The sequence below is a fragment of the Canis lupus genome, chromosome 20, assembly GCF_011100685.1.
Source record: "Canis lupus familiaris isolate Mischka breed German Shepherd chromosome 20, alternate assembly UU_Cfam_GSD_1.0, whole genome shotgun sequence".
In the NCBI taxonomy this organism is placed as follows: Eukaryota; Metazoa; Chordata; class Mammalia; order Carnivora; family Canidae; genus Canis; species Canis lupus.
In genome coordinates, this window is record NC_049241.1 from 30,712,799 (window position 1) to 30,728,086 (window position 15,288).

The window sequence follows — 15,288 nt, forward strand, 5'->3', positions numbered from 1 at the left end:
CTTATGAAGTTGATTTTTTATTACCTTGGTACTGATGAGGACATTGAAGCTGAGAGAGGCGAAGATAGTGATCTTAGTGTCAGACAACAAATACCATTCTTGCACAGTTTCAGAACCTCTGTACTATTGCCGTTTTTGAGGGGATCCGTTCTGTACACTGCACTATGTGTAGCACCATCCTTGGCCTTAACTTACTAAATGCTAGTAACGCCTTCTAGTTGTAATGGCCTAAAATATCTCCAAAAATTGCTCAAAGCTCTAGAGTTGGCTGGGGGAGGAGGGAGGAATGGGAGCAAAATCCTAAAATCACACCCACTAGAGAACTACTGGTATAGCTGATTTAAGGGGGAAAAAATGTACTACAGGGTCTCTGCTACTGCACCACTGAAAGCTAGATGTCCTCTGTCATCCTCCTTTAGAAACTGGACTTCTGTGGTGACTCTTGTTGCTTCCTGTTGTTTTCTGAGTCCATCACAGTGAGGCCTGAGTTCTGTGACTATATCCTCACTGAGTAGGAGTCTGGGAAAGTGAGTTCTTCTGTCTTGGTGACTGAGCACCCATACTCCTGGAAGCTCTGTAAATATTTAGGCTTTGGGTATGGGGTATGTAAAGCCTGGTCCTGGAATTTTAAAAACAACCAAACAAAAACAACGACAACAACAAAAAACCCTCTTACATTTAGCAGATGAAAGGGCTACCATGCATAGTTACAGGTCCCAGGAATTCAGGAGACAGATATGGTCATAGCTCTTGTAGAGCCTACAGTCTCAGAAATACAATGGCAGGGCAATACCAACCATGTGATGGAGAGAGGGACAAGGAGCTACTGTATATCCAGTGAAAGGAATGCCCACCTGGACTCAGGGAATAGGTCCAGAGGAAGTGACTTTCAACATTGTCCTAAAGAATGAATGATTTTCGGGGTGCCTGGGTAGCTCAGTCAGTGAAGCATTCTGATTCTTGATTTTGGCTCAGGTCATGATCCTGTGGTGATGAGATCGAGCCTCATGTTGGGCTCTGCACTGAGTGTGGAGTCTGCTTGAGATTCTCTCTCCTTCTCCCTTTGCCCCTCCCCTCCCCTCATCATGTGTATAATATCTCTCTCTCTCTCTTCTCTCTCTCTCTCTCTGTAAGTAAAAAAAAAAAAGCTCTTTCCCCAAGATGGGAAGAGGGTATTGGTGGTTATGCTATTCCAGATACAACTGTCAGTATAGACTCAGTGCCTTGAAATGATGGATTCTCATTTTGTGGGCTTCAGTTTAAAATGCATTTTCTTGTTTTGTTGAGTAATGAATAGTCTCCATAGTGTTAGGTTTAAGATGGAAGATTTTGCATTCTTTTCACAGTTTTGATGGTTTACTGTGTACAGAGAGTCTCTTTTGCTCTTGAGGCTGTCTTAGCTTCATTGCCACAGGATTTCATCGAGCTGTTGAGGGAGCTCTAAGTAACATAAACCTTCCTCTTTCAAAGGGAGGCTAACAACTTAAAAACATACAGGTGTTAAAACATAGTTTCCAAAAGAGCCTCTTCCTCTTTGATATAATTAGAAGAAATCTTAACTGAAGGGCACATTATTTCTTAATTGATATATTGATCAGGCTATTGGAAATCATTTTAATTCATTATGACTGATGGTATGTATATATGTTCTTTTCTCATGGTATGGATGTTCCAAACACATTTTTTAGTATAACTTTTCTTAAAGGATTCAATATCACCAAACAGATCTATCAACATGATGCTTTGTCCTTACCACTCAAGGGAGAGTTTGTGCTGCAGATAAACCCCTTGCTCCCCCTTTTTAGCACCATATTTGTTGTGCTAGTAAAAAAAACAAAACAAACAAACAAAAACTTAGAAATGAGCACATGGTTGATCACAGTGACCTAGGCAAAGATTTACACATTTACTCCATTTGGATGTTACTGGATGGTTCTCAAGAAAGGTAGGTGGCTAAACCACCTTTTCCCATTTCTCTTTTCCCAAAAAACCCATGGGAAGAAATCCAAGCACCACCAGCGCCTGAGATAATTTTACCAGTCAGCACTTTTTTTTTTTTTTTTTGAAGTAAACTGTATGTCCAACATGGGGCTCAAACTCATGACCCCAAAATCAAGAGCCTCATGCTCTACTCAGGAAGCCAGCCAGGCGCCCCCAACCAGCATTCTTATGGAACAGTTACTTTTTTTTTTTTAAATTAAGTAGGCTCCATACCCAATGTGGGGCTTGAACTCATGACCGTGAGATCAAAAGTCACATGCTCTACTGACTGAGCCAGTCTGGTGCCCCCTAGCCAGCATGAAGGTGCATGGAGACAAACCTAATTGCTTCTTTCTTTGCCTGACTCTGTCATTGCAATTCTGCTGCTCACACTGGTTGTTACTTTTTCTTTTTATCCCTGTGCTTTTATTTTCAGAGGAAATGAGTGCCACTTGAGAAACACTGGGACTGTTGACTCCCATTATCCTCTCTGTAGGCTACAATGTAGGCTTTGTATGCTAACGTGGAGAACCAGTCAAAACCTTTCTATGGTACTGGAGATCTCTCTACTGAATAAGAATTTTGTTCTGGGCATGAGCATTGCTGCAAAAAGGTGGTCCTTGAGAATAGATACTTGTTCTAAGTGTTGGACTAAGAGTGAGTGAAGTCTGCCAAAATAGTTGGCCCCCAAAACATTCTTTTCATTCAATAAACATTAATTGAGCATTACCTTGTGCTAGGTTCTGTGTCCATCCATGAAGATACCGAGACTGATACTCTCCACTCTCCAGGATCTAAAAAGCTGATCTGTTCCATTTTTGAACTACTTCTAGCCCTCACTGCTAATGCTCCTTTATTATGGGTAAAATATTGTATTTTCTAAGCCACCACCAGACTTCTCTGAAATTCAGATAATTTGAAAACAGGTGTCTGTGGAAAAACCTGGTGCATAATGTTGCAGTAATAGGTTTTTAAAAAATGAATAGAATTAATCACTGGTAAAAATAAAGATTATTTTTCTTTATCTCAGCCAACAGAGAAACTCAGCAGTTTTTAGAATTAGTGTCCTCTTTAAAGGACACTATCTGCCAGATCTGATTAGCTTTACAAAAGATAATAGCTATACCTAAAATTAATAACATTAAATATCATGACCAACAACGTTAGTAAAATCAAGTGGCAGCCACAGTGAAATCCAACCAGACTCCTGACACTGAAGTTTCCCTCATGGCTAACTCCTGCCACCCACATGCTCTTCGGAAAAACTTCTTCCCTGTTTTGCAACTGACTTCAGGTTATTCTTAGATTTAGACAGGGAAACAAAAGCTGAGTGACAAGATCAGATGCACTTTACCTCAGTTATGAATACAGTCTGATGTGGGTGTCTATGGTATTATCTTTTTTTCGTTTAGACCTTTCTTTAAGTAGAATGCAAGATAATAAAGATCAGGAGATGGGAGGAGTTGGGAGAAAGGGGAAAACAATGGCCCCTTAATAAGACTTTTAGTAATCAGGCAGGCACTTGTGTTTTGCGTTAGAGATGTGAAAAGTGACAGACTGACCATTTTGAAGGCTGCCATCATTACAGACTGGCGTGTTTTTAATTACACATGAAATGAAAGGCTTCAGAGAAGAAATGACCCAGAACACTCAACCATTTAAGTGAATGATTAAGGCAAGTAAGCCTTGTAAAGACCTAACTGTAAGATTGCCCTAGTGCAATTTTTTTCAGATTCATTTGAAATCTTCTCTTTTTTTTTTTCTCTACCTCCTTTTGTTTTTTTCTGCTCATCTACTTCTGTGCCCATATTTGGAATGTTCATATCTGATCTATCAAGTGCCAGCAGGAAACAGATGGCACAATCTAGGGTTGAATGGAAGGGGAATTTAGTAAAGGGACTGTTTATATGGTATGAACAGGGTGGAGGGAAGTAAAAGTTTGGAGAAGCTCGAGGGAATAGCAGTGGAAGGAAGCCTGTATCACCTCTATGCCTGGATGGGCAAATAGTTAGGAGAGCCCCACAAGAGCTGATCCTATCCAAGAGGGCTCGATGGAGATTATAAGGAGCGTGATAAGAATTAGAGGGAGTAAGTACTCCATTTTCTCTCACTTCACAGCCACCACTCTTTTGCTCATGATTCTCATTGGCCAAACCTACCAGAAGTCAGAGGAGAAATGAGTCTGGCAGATACATAGAAAATAACTTGCTGGGACATAGGACAGGAAGCGCAGAGAAAAGATCTGAGGACAAATGGAGAATAAGCAGTACACATGCCATTCATTAATATAAAGCAATAGAAAGATCCTATGTATGTCAGCAGATTAACTTGCCTTTCACCTTGTAGTACAGAACCAAGGAATTCACCACAATTACACTGAGCTGCTCCTAAGGGCAAGGCAAAAACAACCATTGCAAATGCATAGAACATGTCATTTGTAATGGGTAGAGCCCTCAGATCCTGTACTATCAGGGTTTGTGCAACTGTTTTTTTTTTTGTTGTTGTTGTTGCTGTTGTTTTATGGACCAATCTGTTATTTATTAAGCCATCTCCTGCCATTAGCAAAGGGATGGTGTATACTGGTCATCAAAGTAAGGAAGGTGAGCTTAGGTCCCATATACTTTTCTGGTCTGTGTGCAGAATCAAGGTCCAAACCAGTCCTTTGGTCCCCACTGGGTGGTGGTCCACATTCTCTTTATTCATCTTCATAGCTGGTTGGAAGTGGATTCACGTGAGAGTTGTGGAATAGAGTATGATTAGCATCTCCCCAGGGAAAGAGCTTGGACCTGATACAGAGATGGGGGTAGGCGATGAACTCAGGTCTCTCGTGCTCTCCGTGATGCGACTTCAGGAAGCATATAAATGAGACACGGGCAGGGCATATAAATGAGTGAACTAGTCTGGGTGGTGGAAAATTGGGGGGCGGGGTCATGTCTGCTTAGAACTCTGTAACCCTCGCTCTCTCTGAAAGCATCAGTTGCTATGCAGTGCCTGGGAATTCAAGCCTGACATTTTCAGATTGTCTCATTTTTTACCAAAGAAGCCATGTATCTAGAAAAAAAGAAGTTTGATTTTTAAATGTTGACAGCTAATTCAGTTTCCATTTTAGAGATACGTAATTTAGACTAGCAAACACTTCTCATTGAGAGCTGATGGCCCTTAAGTTCTTTGGTCTTTCGAGCTCCTCTATGTAACTGTTCCAAAGGAAAGGACATAGTCCTACTCACTGCGGGAAGACTATCTTCCTCTCCCCAGTGCTTCCAAACATTTGAGAGGTGCTATGATCTTTTGCCATCTCTTGCTCTGACTTCCTGCTTGTGTGTGCATGCTGGAGGCTCAGCCTCTCACCTCTGAGGACCAGCTAACCTCTTCTGCTTACTCCTCTGATCTCCAGAGTACTACTAACCCTGAGTGATTGTAACAGACTTTGTCTGGCTGTGTGGACATCACAGAAGGTAATTCTATGACAAAGCAGGGATCCACTTCCAATGCAGTCTCTAGCACAAGGTTGGCCACCCTCCTAGGTAGAGCTTCTCCTCAGCCTCTTTCCTTCCTACCGCCAGGCTACTGTCAGAAGCTTCCATTCCAGTGTGGCTTCCATGTCCTCTCTTCTCCAGGTCCTCAAGTAGCACTGTCCCCTCCCATCCCCTGCCTTATATAGCACCTAGAGACAGCTCATGAATTCCTGTGCTGTGTATTCCAATCACTGATATGCTTTTTGTCACCACCTGTACTTCAGATTAGGCCCCTCGATAATCAAAAGACCCATAGAAAGAAGCGGTCTTATCTAAGGAATATTGATGGCTCCATCTGGAATGCTGCCGTCCTTCTAAAGACAATCCGTTCAGTCATTGCTGACTTACATAACATACCTTTTCTGTCCTCTTTCCATAAGAGAATTGCCTGCCTCAGACTCCTTCCTGAGGGTGGGAAGCAAGAGCATATGCTGAATTAGGAAACAAGGTTCACTTCAAAAGAAATCTCAAAGTGTGTAAAGTTTGGTAATAGGGGTCATTAGGGACAGCTGGCCAAGCTGAGACACACAAAAGCTTTTCTTTCAGAAGGCATGGAAATCTAAAAAGAAAAAAAAAATTATGTATAATAACTGATGATATAGGAGCACACAAAAGCTTTTCTTTTAGAAGACATGAAAATCTAAAACAATATTTATGTATCATAGCTGATGAGATAGGGACTGGTTTCAAGGCTAAGAGGTGATTATAATCACCCGCATAGTTATTGCAAATGGTGTCCTACTTTGTATTTTTGTTTATTATAGGCTGGAGAGAAGTAAATTATCACCTCATTGTCAGCCAATAATCATTTCCCAGGAAAAGGTAATTTATCCTCTGAAAGGGAATAGTCACCTGCTCACCTTTTTGATTGCTCCATTGTGTATGTGCCTGCTACGCTGCCTGTGATGAAATCTGTGATCCTGTCCTCCAGATCCCACATGAAACCAGCTCAGACTGGAGTGTGAGGCAGAGATAAATGATCCGATTGCAGTTAGCAGCCTGGCCTTCCCTTGGTGGTCATCCTGGGAGACCACAAACACTATAGGAAGCCAATATTCTCAATATCTGTCTTGTTGAGTTTAACTTTAGGGGAAATTAGTCTGCCTTCACAAAATATTGGAGGATACCACTTCCTCCATCCTGAGGGTTAAGTATGGGAGAATATGGTATACTCACTTTAGAACTGGGGGAAAATCCCATCGTGAAAAATAAATTAGAGAAATTGTACTCAAAAACTCTTAAATTACCCAGGTACTGCAATGAGAGGAAACATTTTCTGCAATTTGAATGAAATACCTTCTGTATTTGCAGAAGTACATAAGTTTAGTAATCATAGATTAATGGAAATGACAACAGGACACAGATGTGTATACATATACAAATGCTTTTATTATTCATATTATTTTATTTTTACAACCTTTTCTTATAACACAACTGGACTTTATTGCTTTTTCCAAAAACAGACTTTGTTTCCACTGCTGTGGTATATAAATAATGTTTTTATTTGATTTTAATGAAATCACATAGATTGATTCCATGTACCTTACTCCTCCCATGTAATTTGATTTATTGGATCACATAGTAGCCTTCAAATTTTTAACGTGTCAAATATATAGTTTACTAAGTATCTCTCTAGATTTTAGACAAAAATGGTAAATATAAAGTTTGCAGTTATGTGTTATAAAATGCCCACATTACTCTAAAACAACAGGTTTATTACTCATGGGAGGGGGAAGTGTTAACACTTATGTGAATACTTATGTGAGTGACCCTGTTCCCCATATGGTTAAACAGACAAAAATCTGTATTTCTTTCTAACATTTCCAATTAACGTTAATTAATTGTCACACTTGATGTGCAGAGTCTGACTTGCCATTTGTAGATTGTAGCCTTGGTATTGACTTGCTCATTTGGTTAGTTTCTTTGCTGGCTGGACTTTGCTTCGAGTGAACACTTGCAATGTCATTATTATGAGTTTCCTTTCTCCTCCCTTCCTAGCAATATACCTCTTAGATTTAGGGGGGAGAGGTTACAGAAACTTTAACTTAAAATAAAGTTGGGTATTGTTTGCAGATTTCAATGAACAACACTTGCTGTTCCTCACTATTAAGGGAGTTAGAGCTCTAACTTCCTGCCAAATACATATAGTGAGGACTTTGAAAATATGTCTGCATGGCTCAGTGAAAATGTGCCATTCAGGTCTTTTGTTGCAGGAGCAAAATTGACTAAAGAACATAGTCACTGTCTCTCTGGACCCACCATGGTGTCATGCTGAGGGTACACTTCCTGTAGCCAATGAACAAAGGCAAGTGGGCTAGTAGTACAGACCTATACCTGTGAGGTGTGTGCTTCTTTCATTGAAAGATTGGCTCAAAGCCTCCTTCTGGACCTGGCCCAACTATTCATGGAATTGCCCTGGAGCCCAAGACTCTTCCCACCCAAAATTACCTTCTGCCCCGTCCTTGAGAGGAGTCAGACACATGTCACAGTCAGGCAGCTAGCTCTTTCTGCCTGCTACTCGTCCTTCCCTCTACACCCCATGCTCCCCCACAATACATCTCTTGCATGTCTAATCTTGACACAAGGTCTGCTGATTAGAGAACCTCAACTAACACAAATAGCTCTAAGCTCTGCTTCTAAATTAATTTAAAAGTTAGTTTTCCCTTCTGGGATCGAAGTTAATCTTGAACACTTTGACGGGAGAGAGAACTATCTTCATAGTCAGGAAATTTGTTTATCAATGTGGCTCATTTTCTTCGTTTTATACTGTAGTGACTATAACACATAGAGAAGAAGTTTCACTGTTGTTGAGGTACATTTTCATATGTGATTTTTGTGGGGTAAAATCTCTTTCTCTAGAGAGAGAGAGAGAAACAAAATCTCCCCCTTCCCAAATTAAACCCAACATAAGAATAATAATGTTTTTTTGGATGACTGGGTGGCTCAGTGTTTGAGCATCTGCCTTCAGCTCAGATCATGATCCCAGAGTCCTGGGATCAAGTTCCAAATCAGGCTCCCTACGGGGAGTCTGCTTCTCCCTCTGCCTGTGTCTCTGCCTCTCTCTCGGAGTCTCATGAGTAAATAAATAAAATCTTAAAAAAAAGAATAATGTTTTAATCTTTCTTAGTGATTTTCCTTTTTATTCTGGGGGAAAAAGTAGAAGATCCTTTTGTTGATCTAGATCCTAAAATTTATTTTTTTCATTTTAAAAATAATTTGAGATGAAATTAATGAACCATTAACCATTTTGGAGTGAACAGTGCAGTTGCATTTAGTACATTCACTGTGTGCACCTCCAACTCCTGGTTTCAAAACATTTCCATCATCCCAAAGTAAACCCCTTACCTGTTAAGCACTTTCTGTCCTATGATCCCAGCCCTTACTAATGGTTAATCTGCATTTCATCTCTATGAATTTATCCTATTCTAGTTATTTCATGTAAATGGACTTGCAGTATGTATACAAGTGTATACTCATATAAATGTAACTTTTGTCTCTTTTCTTTCACTTAGCACTTATAATTTAATCTTTTGTTTGCTTCCTAATCAAAAATGTCCTTGGCAGTAATGATCATTTCACCCTGCTTAGGATTGAATTTTTTTTTTTTCTAGCACCATCTTCTTCAAAGCATACAAAGACTCTTCATTGTGGGTTTTTTTTTTTTTTTTCGGTTTTTCCTTCTTGTCCCTCCCTCCCAAACTTTGCCAAACTTTTGTACTAAAGATGTAGTACTTTAACTGCTTCCTGCACATCAGATAGCACCTTTCTCTAGATCCTTGTATGAGAGTATCATAAACTATATATGCTGTCTGAACACCTAAATGCTTAACTTTCTCAGAGAATAAATAGATGTTTCAAATTCTAAGGGATTTACCCAGATAGCAAGAAGAAAGTCAAAGTGTAGGAAGCGGTAGACAGGCTTGGTTTTAAAGATTAAATTGGCATGGCCACTTGACAATTATGGACTGAACCTTAGGTCATCACTTGTGATTGTAGCTGATGTTGGGACCAATCACATGGGGAATAGTTCTGAATATTAAATGAAATGGGATACTGGCCTAGTTAGTATGGTACCTGCTGGGGAGTAAGCTCCTTGTTTTAGCTGTTCTGTGGGTTAGCTGTTGTGGGCTGTGGTGCCATGCTCTGGGGTGTGGTGGGATGTGATGTGGTTGTGGTGTGGTTGTGGTATAGTGTGGTTGCAGCAGTCCTGGAGTAGATGTTATTTACTACCACCAAATGTATATCTTTGAAGTCAGTGTCATTGTAAGTTCTGGCAGCCTCTCAAGCAAAAAAATAATAACTCCACCCAAGCTGGACAAAAGCACAACAGATAATTCCAAAATTCTCTTGTAATTGAATTTGAAATCAGAATTCTGGTTCTCATTTCTTTGGTGAAATGAAGCAATGAAATCCTCCTACTTGTTCTACTTTCTAACTGAAATGCATTTGATCTTGGGACCACTTGCTCTCACCAGATATTCAACTTATCAAACGTATTTATTTTAGTCTTTTAGCCCCCTCCTCAATCCCTCTTAATTTGTTTAAAAGATTTTAGTGTGTGTGTGTGTGTGTGTGTGTGTGTGAGTGTGAGAGAGAGAGAGAGAGAGAGAGAGAGTGAGAGAGCAAGGAAGCAGGTGCATGAACCATACCTGCACAAGTGGCTGGGGGCGGGGCAAAGGGAGAGGGAAAGAGAGAATCTCTCTCTCTCTCTCTCTCTCTCCTTCCCCAGGCAGGGCTCAATTTCACAACCCTGAGATCATGGCCTGAGCTGAAATCAAGAGTCAGATGCTTACCAACTGAACCTCCCAGGTGCCCCAATCCTTCTTAATTTTTAAATGCTTTTCTCTGTGTTCCGAGCCCAATTCAGCCTTGTGATGGCCCTCTGCCCAGCTCATAAACCCATTACCTTTCTCTTCTTTAGAGGCATGACTCATTCACTTCTGCCTTTTGGTATCTTTTATTTCTTTCTCTTTGCTTATAAAAACAAACAGATTTCTCTTTCTTTTTATGGGAAGGAATGCAGCAAAGGATTAAGAGTGAGGACTCTGGATTCTACTCTTAATCCATGCTATCTAAAGCTGGGTGCTTCTGAGCAAGGATTTTTACCTCTCTAAGCCTCACTGTCTTCATCTATCAAATAGGGAGGTAGTTATGCTGAGGACTTAAGGGGATAAACAGTATGTGGCACATAGTAGATGTTTTCTCATGATGATGCTCTTGATGATGTGGCTTATCTATGCTCCTAATTCCTTTACTTGGTAGAACTTAATTCAAACGTTATTAGCTGTTTTTCAAATGGCATCGTGGCTCAGACCTTCCTTTTGAATTCTGCCTTTTACACTGCTTTCTGAATAGTTCTGCCCCTCTGTGCTACTCACACTTTACATGTGACTCCTCCAAGGAGCAGATTCTATTTTTGACCTTTCCCATCTCTATTGTCTTAAAGTATCACCCACCTTCAGGTTCATGCAGTGATCTTTGAATACTTGGGAGTAGGCCACCTTCCCACATTTCTGGAATAACTGAGTCCTATATGTTCTCATAACCTCTTTACTTCCATCTCTATGTCTGGGGCCACCAGAGATAGAAATGGAAATCTGAGACACCCCCTTCAGGACTCAGTACAGTTTAAGTGATGATGATGATGATGATGATGATAGTGGTATGGTTAATGTTTATTAAGCTCTTACTTTGTGCCTAAAACTCTTCCAAGCATATATAACATGTATTGCTTTATTAAATCCTTAGCATAGTTTTCTGACACAAGTACTATTTCCTCCTCAGAGCTGAGAAAATTCGGGCTCAAAGATGTTAAAAGACCTGCAGAAAGTCTTGGTACTTAGTCTTGGAACCCAGCCGGTGTGACTCAGGTGCTTGTATACATAATGACCCTCCACAGCTTCCTTTGCTTTTCCCCTTCCTTGCCAATTGCTCTCTGCTTCCGATGCCAGTCCTCTTCAGTTTGGGCACCACTGCTGCCAGATTACCATAGTAGTAATAGTGCAGTTACCCAAGCTTAAGTGGGCATATGAATATGGTGAAATTACATGTGGAGTGGGTTGATTAGTTTTTCAAACAAGCTAAGAGCTGTTTCTTGGATAATGTCCCAGAAGCTCCTTGAGTTGGCATTCAAGGCTCTCTTCAGTTACTCTGCAGTCAGTTCTTTCTGGGCTTTCTCACAATATGCCCCATTCCTATACCTCTCTCCCAGTCAGAACTTTCCATTTACTATTGCTCTTGACTTATACATCTGTCCCCCACCTTCACTCCTGAAGCTTTGCCTACACCACTACTATAACCTCAGAGACCCCCAATCCCTCATCCCCATTTTCTTTCCTGTCCATTCTTCAAAGTTTACCCCATGTCCCACCTCCTTTTGATATCTACATTGATGACTCTAGGCTGGTAATGAGAGGACTTTCCTTTAACTACGACAGAACACAAAACAGATGCTAACTCAGAGGCCCACAGGAGCCCCCTCAGGATATTACAGAGTGAGGTTAGCCCATCATTGATGTAGGGGTTAACAGCCCATGTTGCCAGGTGGCCTAGGTTTTTCAAAGATATATAAATTAAATATTGAAATGCAATCTCATAAATGTTTAACACTGGAAAATAAATGAAAAAAGATTATCAGGGGGCAAACAAAATTTGTTTAGAGGCAGCCACCAGGTTTTGACTTGTGCTGAGGAGTATATTGTCCACATTTATTAATTAACAGTTACTCTTACTGTCTGCTAGATGGAATTATCTTTCTATTTGCTCAGAGTTTCCAAAGTTGTTTGGAGGAAACTGACCTTCAGTTGTTTCTTTTGTTATATATTTTCCCACAATAATGAGTACAGAAAATTTTAGAAAGATAATAAATGTCATGTGATCAATGTATTCATTGTACTGCATTGATCATACATGATACCTTATTTGGGTGCCACCTTCTTCACAAAAGTTATTAGAATTTAAAAATATAACTATTCAGGTAAGACAGTAGTCAAAAGTTAAAAAAGCATTTGGCTTAAAACACACATTTCAATACTTATTGTAGTAAATTATTAGGCAACCACTTAATTGCAAGTGTTTTGTGAAAAGTTAGGATTCTCTAACTAGAGAAAATTGGACTGAGTGCTTTTCCTCTTTTTAATATTAGAAATGCAGATTGAAAATAAGCTTTTCAAAAAAACTGACTATCCATATATTGTTATTAAGGTAAACTGAAATTATTTTCATTTGGCAGTTTTGAAGCAAGTAAGTGAATGAAATTTGCAGTTGATGACTTGTAATTACATCGATTTTCATTTTCCTTCGTGGGTATTCTTCAAAGTGACAATGCTTAGAGCAAATGTCACTTTATCAACAACAGCTTTGCAGCACCCTAATTGCAGCAGACAGATATACTGTGAGAACGTGTGAACAGTGATCTCAGAGGAGCAGATAAAAGTCTCTGCCAACCATTAGGGCTGGTCAACCATCCAATTTGGCTCCAAATCCCCAAGAACTTGTGCAGTGCTTGACTCTAGTTAACAGAAAAAAAAAAAAATGTCAGTGGGTAGTGGTGGTGGACAACATAGGACTCAAGGAAAAAAGGAGCTGACAATCCGTCAAACAAGAAATGTTTTTCTGACAGGTGTATTGTATATAGAGAATACATAATGAAAGAAGTGCCAGTAATTAAAATATGGTTACTTCAGTGAATGATTGCTTGAAGTATGGTTGCATGGTAAAGACCTCATTATAGACCATACTTGGCATGAAAATATACTTATGTTAAGGGGTAATTAATTTGCTCTCAGATGTGGAGTGATTTGGTCACCTGCATCGGACAAGTCCAATCCAGAAACAAAGATATTTACTCTCCTAGCATTTTAAAATCTGCCAGGCCAGACACTCATTTTAGAAGCTGTTAGGTGGTTGCAATTTGGAAATTATGAGCAGAAAGCTGATATGTGAGGACAGATGACAGTATGAAGAATTATAGACAGAATGTGCCTCTGGATTTTACTGAAGCAAGATGCCTCACGATGCAGTTTCTATCTTCATTTTGACCATGAGTCTTCAGAGAGAACATTACCTAAAACTTTCAGTAAATATCAGCCATTCTCAAACTTTAACATAGATCAGAATTACTTCGAAGGCTTAATAAGATCCCAGGCAGTTGGGCCCCAGCCGCAGAGTTTGGGATGCAGTTGGTCTAGGATAGGGCCTGAGGTTGAGCATTTCTGACATGCTCCCAAGTGGTGCTAATGTTGCTGGTCTAGAGACCACACTTTGCTAACCATGTGTTTAGAACACCAATTAGTGAATGCAAATGAATTACTAAATTGAGTGCCTTCATGGGGGACATACTATTCTGGTGCAAGAGAAATTAGGGTAATTCTTAGAAAATTTGCCATGCAAATAACACCAAGATCACAGAACACAGCCAGAGCGGTACTGCAGGGAAGGTAAGAGTCTGTGTTAAGACGATGTGGGTTCTAGGAAAGAATATTTTCCCCGTAGTAACTTTGTGATGGTAAAGTAAGTTACTGAGCCCCTCTGTGTCTTGGTCCTCTTCTGTCAAATGTAGCTGTCGGTATAGTCTCTATACCTTGAAATTGGGGTTTTCCAGGAAAGGATACATGAAGAACTTGGAGCACAAGAGTTGGCACGTGGGGAGGAATGTCTTACTGCATGACAATGTCAATACTAGGCCAAAGGGAAGTCATTACTTGTGGGTGCATGCATGCCTTAGTCTGGACCACTATAACAAAATATTGCAGATTAAGTAGCTCATAAACAACAATAATTGATTTCTCACAGTTTCCAGAGACTTCTGGAACATCAGACTTCTAGTCTGAAATCAAGGTGGCAACATGGCTAGATAAAGGCCATCTTCTGGATTGCAAACTTCTCATGGTATCTTCACATGGCAAGAGGGGCTAGGGAAGATCTCTGCAAGATCTCGTTTATAAGAGCATTCATCTCTTTCATGGGTCTCCCCTCTCATGGCCTAATCACCTGCCAAATGCTTCACTTTCTAACACCATGAGAGTCTGAGGGTACAGATGGGAATTTTGTGGGCACACACTGAGACCACAGTAATACCTGTGGGAGAGATTGAGAGTTACACTTGTTTTTGAGATCCAGGTGTCAGTGTTGAGACTCCTTAGCTTAGGAGGCTTGTCTTGTGCAGAAAGCTAACTGAGGTGGAGTTCTTTGTCATGTCAATACCATTAGTGTGCTTATTTCAGGTTTGATCTCAGATGTGATTAGGGATATTTCACATGAGATTGTTGACCATGCATATGGTGTGTTAATGGATGCAGTAGCTGCAGTGACAGGTGGTGACACTGATGATGTGTGAGAGAGATGGACACAGACAAAAGATGAAGGTGGAGAAATAAGAGATGAGGATGGGGGAGGTCAGAGACAGGAAGGTGAGAGAAAACTGGGAATCCAGGGCTATTATTGCATCAAAATGCCTTCAAATTAGGTTAAATGGAGTATTTTTAAGACTTCTTATCCTAATCTGTATGTATCCATTTATTCTGTAAGCCCTTAGGTGCCTACTGGGCGCTAGGAATTGTCCTCTCATATATTTTGAGTAGTTTGAGGAGTTCTGTGTGCTCCTTTCTTAGGAAATATAATGGAGATGGGGGTGAACAAAACATAGTCCCTGCTCCTAGGGAGAATGCAGATTAATGGAAGAAGAATTGAAGAATATATAAGATACCCTTGTGCAAACAATATTACCAAGTATAGACTTTCTAGAACAGACCTAGTTAGAATTCTGCCTTCAATCCTAACTAGCCATGAGATC

The 15,288-nt window shown here is 40.2% G+C and overlaps 1 protein-coding gene and 1 long non-coding RNA gene across 3 annotated transcripts in view; one reads left to right on the forward strand and one right to left on the reverse strand.

Moving 5' to 3' along the window:
• Positions 1-15,288, forward strand: part of FHIT (fragile histidine triad diadenosine triphosphatase) — a 1,445,250-nt gene that overhangs the window by 799,267 nt on the left and 630,695 nt on the right. The window lies entirely within an intron of this gene.
• The window catches only part of LOC102151844, a 63,798-nt gene continuing 59,649 nt past the window's right edge, over positions 11,140-15,288 (reverse strand). The window contains exon 4 of the long non-coding RNA XR_005374840.1: positions 11,140-13,005. This is a non-coding gene — a long non-coding RNA (uncharacterized LOC102151844). The remainder of the gene's footprint in view (positions 13,006-15,288) is intronic.